General features: G+C 49.7%; 1 non-coding gene across 1 annotated transcript; it reads right to left on the reverse strand.

The window, feature by feature from the left end:
• Positions 1–2102: 2102 nt before the first annotated feature.
• TRNAE-UUC (transfer RNA glutamic acid (anticodon UUC)) lies at positions 2103–2175 on the reverse strand. The gene has a single exon. It is a non-coding gene; the product is annotated as a tRNA-Glu (tRNA).
• Between the last annotated feature and the right edge of the window lie 3968 nt (positions 2176–6143).

Raw genomic sequence — 6143 nt, forward strand, 5'->3', positions numbered from 1 at the left:
AGAAGGCAATAGGGGAGCTAAAACGGTCATTTTTCAGCTGAGGAAACCACAGCCCAAAGATGTAAAGTGACCTCCACAGATAGTTAATGTGGAGCAAGGGCCTGAACCAGGCTGACTGTTCCTCCTGGGTACGTCTGTCACCCAGAGGACACACAATGCCACAAACTCAGAAAATGTCTTTTTATCATGTGGCATTTTTATCCCTGCAACAGAACAGACCGCTGTATCCCAAGGACATTGTGGCAATCTGTGTCCGGGTGGAGCTATCCTGGTCAAAGTGTCAGATTATACCACCTGCTGGAAGGGCCTCAGAGCACGCCCAGCTAACAAGCAAATAACCAGCAGTGGCGATCACACAACAGCAGCGGGCACGCAGCTTTCCAAGAACGCAGCCCTGACTATAGAATTTGCCTCCCTACACAGGCCTGCTAGCAATTCCTTTCTGTACAGGGGGGTCTCCTTTTCCTTTCCCTAATCACTCTTTCGGACCTGCAAGGGCCCTGTTGATACAGCTGCCCCTCTGGTGCCACATGACTGCAGGCTGGCCACACATGACAGATTTGAATGTACTGGCACCAAGGACAATCAGATTAGCCTCTACTTGGGATGTCTGCCACTTGAACTGTTTGTGTCTTTTGGAGCCTGTTTGACTAAATTAAAATCCTTGGAAACCAATCACTGGTCATGTATGAAAGACATACCCACCAGCATTCAAGGTGCTTGTCTTTGTAGCAGACCTGTTCTTGTCACTATCTAAGAAAGAGACTGAATGACCTTGTCACTATCTAAAACCTGGTGGCCTTTTCCAGCCCATGTGGTAGTGAAAAAAGATCAGCCCAGGCCGAGTCCTTAGAAAAATACCATCAGAACAAGCTTAAAAAATGGATGAATCTTGAATTCAGGAAGTGAATATGGAGGGTGAAGCTGAGGAATGCAGCAAAAGCTTGAGAGGAATGAGAAAGCAAGCACATTGATTATCTATCATTACATAAGAAATTATCCCAAAATATAGAGCTTTTTTAAAGAATTATTTATTTTATTTATTTATTTTTGGCTGCGTTGGGTCTTCCTTGCTGCGCCTGGGCTTTTTCTCTAGTTGCGGTGAGCGGGAGCTACTCTTCGTTGCGGTGCGCGGGCTTCTCACTGCGGTGGCTTCTCTAGTTGTGGAGCACAGGCTCTAGGCGCATGGGCTTCAGTAGTTGTGGTGTGCAGGCTCAGTAGTTGTGGCTCGTGGGCTCTAGAGCACAGGCTTGGTAGTTGTGGCGCACGGGCTTAGTTGCTCTGCGGCATGTGGGATCTTCCCGGACCAGGGTTTGAACCCATGTCCCCTGCATTGGCAGGCAGATTCTTAACCACTGCGCCACCAGGGAAGCCCCCAAAATGTAGAGCTATAAACAACAAAGATTTATTCTCTCACAGTTTCTGAGGGTCAGGTGTCTGGGAACAGCTTCGCGGGGTTGTTCTGGCTTGGGATCTCTCATGAGGCTGCAGTCAAGCAGTTTGCTGGGGCTGCATCGTCTGAAGGCCTGACTGGAGCTGGAGGACCTGTTTCCAAGATGGCTGTCCCCCATCGCTGTTGGCAGGAGGCCTCAGTTTTTCACTATGTGAACCTGTCCACAGAGCCGCTTGAGTGTTCTCATGACATGGCAGCTGGCTTCCTCTAGGGTGAGTAATCCAAGAGAGAGCAAATGAGGAGGAAGCTGTAGTGCTTTTTATGACAGTCTCTGAAGTCCCACACCATTGCTTCTGCTTTATTCTAGTTCTTAGAATTGAGTCACTAAGTCAAGGAGAGAGGGATTAGGCTCCACCTCTTGAAGGAGAGAGTATCAAAGAATTTGTGAACATATTTTAGAACTGTCACAGAGAACTGTGGTGATATTTGGCGGAAGAGGGGAAGAGCACTTCAGGCAGAGAAAACAGCAAGTGCAAAGGCCCTGAGGCAGGAGCAGGCATAGCATATTCAGGGAAGAACAAGAAGCCAGGGTTGCTGGAGTAGGTAAGCAAGGGAGAGTGGAATAGGAGGAGGTCAGTAGGGCTTGGTGGGCCACTGTAAGTCCTTTTCTTTTTTTTCTGGCTGTGCCACGCCACTTACAGGATCTTAGTTCCCCGACCAGGGATTGAACCTGGGCCCTCAGCAGTGAAAGTGTGGAGTCCTAACCACTGGACTGTCAGGGAGTTCCCTGTTGTAAGTAACGTTGAGTAAGATGAGCAGCCTTTGGGGTATTTTTTAGCTGAATGTGATGTGATCTGACTTACTTTAAAAAAGAAAACAGAGGCTTCTGGGTGAGCAAAGCCAGAGGAGGAGGAAGCAGAGATGAAGAGACCATTTAGGAGGCTATTATAAATAACCTGGGAGAGAGATGACCGTGGCTTTTGTTTGGAGGTGATAAACACAATTGGATTCTGTATATATCTCATATAATACATCTCGAAGATAGAGTCAACGGGGTTTTCCATGGACTGAATGTGGGTTTTGACTCCAAGGTTTTTGAGGTGAAGAACTGGAAACATGGTTCTGGCATTGACCGAGACTAAAGGCAGGACAAGTTTGAGGGGGAACCTTCACAGCTCGGTTTGGGACATGACAACTTTGAGATGTCTGCTAGACACCTGAGTGGAGAAGTTGAGTAGGCAATGGAACATATAGGCCTGGAGTTCAGGAATTCTGGAAGGAACAGTTTCCTGTGGTCTGCCAGTGACATTTATTACAAAATCAAGAGGGCTGGGCCCATTCTCTGGAAGAGTTTACTCATGTATATGTGGCTACTGAGGGCTCCAAGCAGGCATAAAGCAAGGGGCAGACTGATGGCTGACACTCCCCAGGGCACTGCCAACCTGGAGAAACAGCTCAGGACAAGTGATTGGCTCAGGGTTCTAGAATGCAGTATGGCCATTTTTCAGGACTCACAAGATGGCAGAAAGACAGTCCATCAGTTGAGTCTGCCGGCTTCTGGTTTCTCGTTTCTCTTTTGGTTGTTCTCTGGTTCTGCCCCCAATTAACCTTGTCACCCAGAGGCATGCATTCTTCTCTTCCAATTCCTGACATTTCTTGAGCCTCCCCTGGGGCTGGTGTACAGGAACTTGCTCTCGAGTGCTTGGTCTTGGATCCACGTGTCAGCTAATATTCCTAGGACTCCCAGTGACGCCTTTGAACCGCGCTGGGCCCCCTCCAGCTGCCTAACCCTGCAGAGGGTGCTGCAGTCAGGGGAGGCCGAGGTTCTTGGGGCATGTTCTTCTGCCCCACCCTGATGTTAGATGTAGACCCGAGGCCTCAGAGCTATGTCTGGGGTGGGATTGACTGATTTAGCAAGCTTGAGTTGAGAGTTTCGATTTGGCCCCTTAGCTGACTTCAAGTGCAAAGATGAATTTTTTGCAGTCATTTTATTGCCTGGATTGGTGCTGTTGATTTTGTGTGGCTGATAACAGCTCAGCTTGAGTGTGGCTAGTCAGAGCCAAGGGTGTGGAGCACAAGGAGTTGTTTGAGACAGAATGAAAGTGAGGATTTGCCTCTTGGTCTTATCAGCGGAGGCCTCCACACTGTTGAGGGAGGGAGACCCCTTCAACAGAGGTGGCAGCATCTGGGCAGCAGACTAGAGGAGACCAGTGTGTTGACAGTAAGAAGTCTATGGAAATGTAGTGGTCTCCTGTCTCCTGGCATCTACTGTTGGCCCCATCAAACACCTACAGCTCACTGGGTCCCAAAGAATGAATCATTCCTCCCGGCATTTATAAAAAGGGGATGAGTCGGACCTCGGTGTAGATCTTGGCTTTGCCGTTTACTAGCTGTGTGACCTCAGGCAAGTAAACAACTTTTCTGTGCCTCAGTGCCCTCTTCTATAATAAGGGAATAAACCGACCTACCTCAAAGGATGCCTGGAGGAGTAAGTTTCTGGCACGTGGCGGGCCATCAGTGGACGTATTGCGGCTAGTCACCTCGTCTCCCATCTGCGGTTCCTCCCCCGTAACCTTCAGGAAGGTTGATCTGATGATGAATCCACAGAGAAGGTATAGAGATAGAAGAGGAGGGAGGTCCGCGTGCCCAGTGAGAGCAAAGTGAGTTGTGTTGACTTCGAGTGCTCAGTTTGCAATGGTTTGAGTCACTGCCAGCTCAGCTCACTTCTTCCTGAAGCATGTCTCCTAGTTATTTCTCAGCATCTTGCGGGTGTGTGTCACGTGATCTCAAAAACTAGCCGTCCAGGTGGTCACCCTGTGTTATCTGCCCTGTCGTTCTGCCTCAGCTCCACGACTGTCTGCAGCCACCCAAGCTTCTGGAAGGCGTCTTTGTTGCTGGTGTCCCTGGAGGGATATGGGGACCCTGCCAAGTGCTCCCCCAGCCAGCCAGTGGCTGGAGTTTGGGGTTCTAACTGCCTAACCTCTCCCAGGTCCATCTGCAAGTCTCAGCCCCATCACTGTGCCCTTGGTTCTGCCCTCCACTTCCTGGCTGCCACTTATGATTCCAAAAAGGATTCAAATCAGTTTACAGTGTTTTGAAAATATAGCCAGATGGAATAAATATGAAAATAAATGAGAAAAAGAAGAGTGAAAGAAAAGGTTAAGCGTATTTCCTGCCTCGTTCAAACAGCTCGCTGCTAATGTGCAGGGCGGGCTGGAAGCCTTTCGATGTTATGCATTCAAGTCATTTACCCATTTTAGGATGAGATCTGGAAACTTGTCTGAGACACTTAGAGATGGCTCTCCAAATGGCCCAACCCAGACCCCTGGGAGTGGGCCATCTGACCACTGAGTGTCCAGCAGGCAGGGTGCAGCCTCCCTGGGTGGCACTGGTCATCGCCTCACAGTCACACACCTGAGCCCTGGCTTCTCCTGCAGCCACTGCTGGCCCAGAAAGTGAAGCAATAAGAATTTGGACACCTGAGAGCCAGGCATCTAAAAAATTCAAGGTGGTTTGGCAGGAAGCCACCTCCTGAGTGCCCCGGTCCCTCGTCAGTCACAGCCACAGAATGCAAGTAAAGCCAGTGTTGATTCCAAAAGAAGGAAAAGAAAACCCTTTGCGTTTTTTCTTGTTACCCTACCTCACAGTGTTATTGAAAGGATTAAATGAATAGAGAAAGACCTACTGTAATTTGTGCTTGGATGCAATTCGGGGAGAAATATTTCCTCCTGAATAGTGATAACAGCGAACCCCTCCATAAAACCTGCTCTGTGTTTTCAGTGATGTCCATGTCTTAACCCACTTGCCTTTCATGATAAGCCGATGAGGTAGGTATTGCCGTGCCCCACTTTACAGACTCACAAAGAGGTGAGCAGCTCCTGCCTTGCCAGGAAATGGTTGAGCTGGGCTTGACGCATCAAGCTTCTCCCCTCTCATGGATGAGCCTCAAGAGCTGCCACAGCATCCTTCCTTGCTGTGCACGGGAGGTAAAATGGCTATTTTTCAATGTCAGTTTAGAGTCATTCAAGGACAAGCTAACAAACTCCCATTCATTCTTTAAGTCTCCAATTAAAGGTCATTTCCCCAGAGAGACTTCCTCATCTGAAGCAGCCCTGGTTCCCCACACTGTCTGTTTTGTTTTGTTTTGTTTTTTTGCGGTACGCGGGCCTCTCACTGTTGTGAACTTTCCCGTTGCGGAGCACAGGCTCCGGACGCGCAGGCTCCGGACGCGCAGGCTCAGCGGCCACGGCTCACGGGCCCAGCCGCTCCGCGGCACGTGGGATCTTCCCGGACCGGGGCACGAACCCACGTCCCCTGCATCGGCAGGCGGACTCTCAACCACTGCGCCACCAGGGAAGCCCCTGTCTGTTATTTCATAGTACCTGGTATCTTTCATTCAGGGGACTAATCACAAGCGTAGTTATTTACTATCCCTATGGAACCACTTCTCCCCCACCCTTTGCTGTTTAAACCACCGTGTCACCTTCTGTCCTTCCTGTCCCTGTCATTGCCGATCTCCCAAATCTCCTGTCGTCTAGCTATAGGGTCTTGGCACCTGGCGCTCAGTTTCCACCGTTTCTAATCCTGCCTTAATCCCGGATGCTTTCACCCTCACGTGGATGACACCTGGCCTTCTCTTCTCCGGTTCTTTCTGTCCATCCACCTCAGGGGATGCCTCCCACCAGCTCACACTGGACTACGGTTGACCTGAAACAGCTCCTGCTGCAGATGCAGGCATTGGACCATTCCT

Source organism: Lipotes vexillifer, unplaced genomic scaffold, assembly GCF_000442215.2.
Source record: "Lipotes vexillifer unplaced genomic scaffold, Lipotes_vexillifer_v1.1 scaffold241, whole genome shotgun sequence".
Classification (NCBI taxonomy): domain Eukaryota; kingdom Metazoa; phylum Chordata; class Mammalia; order Artiodactyla; family Lipotidae; genus Lipotes; species Lipotes vexillifer.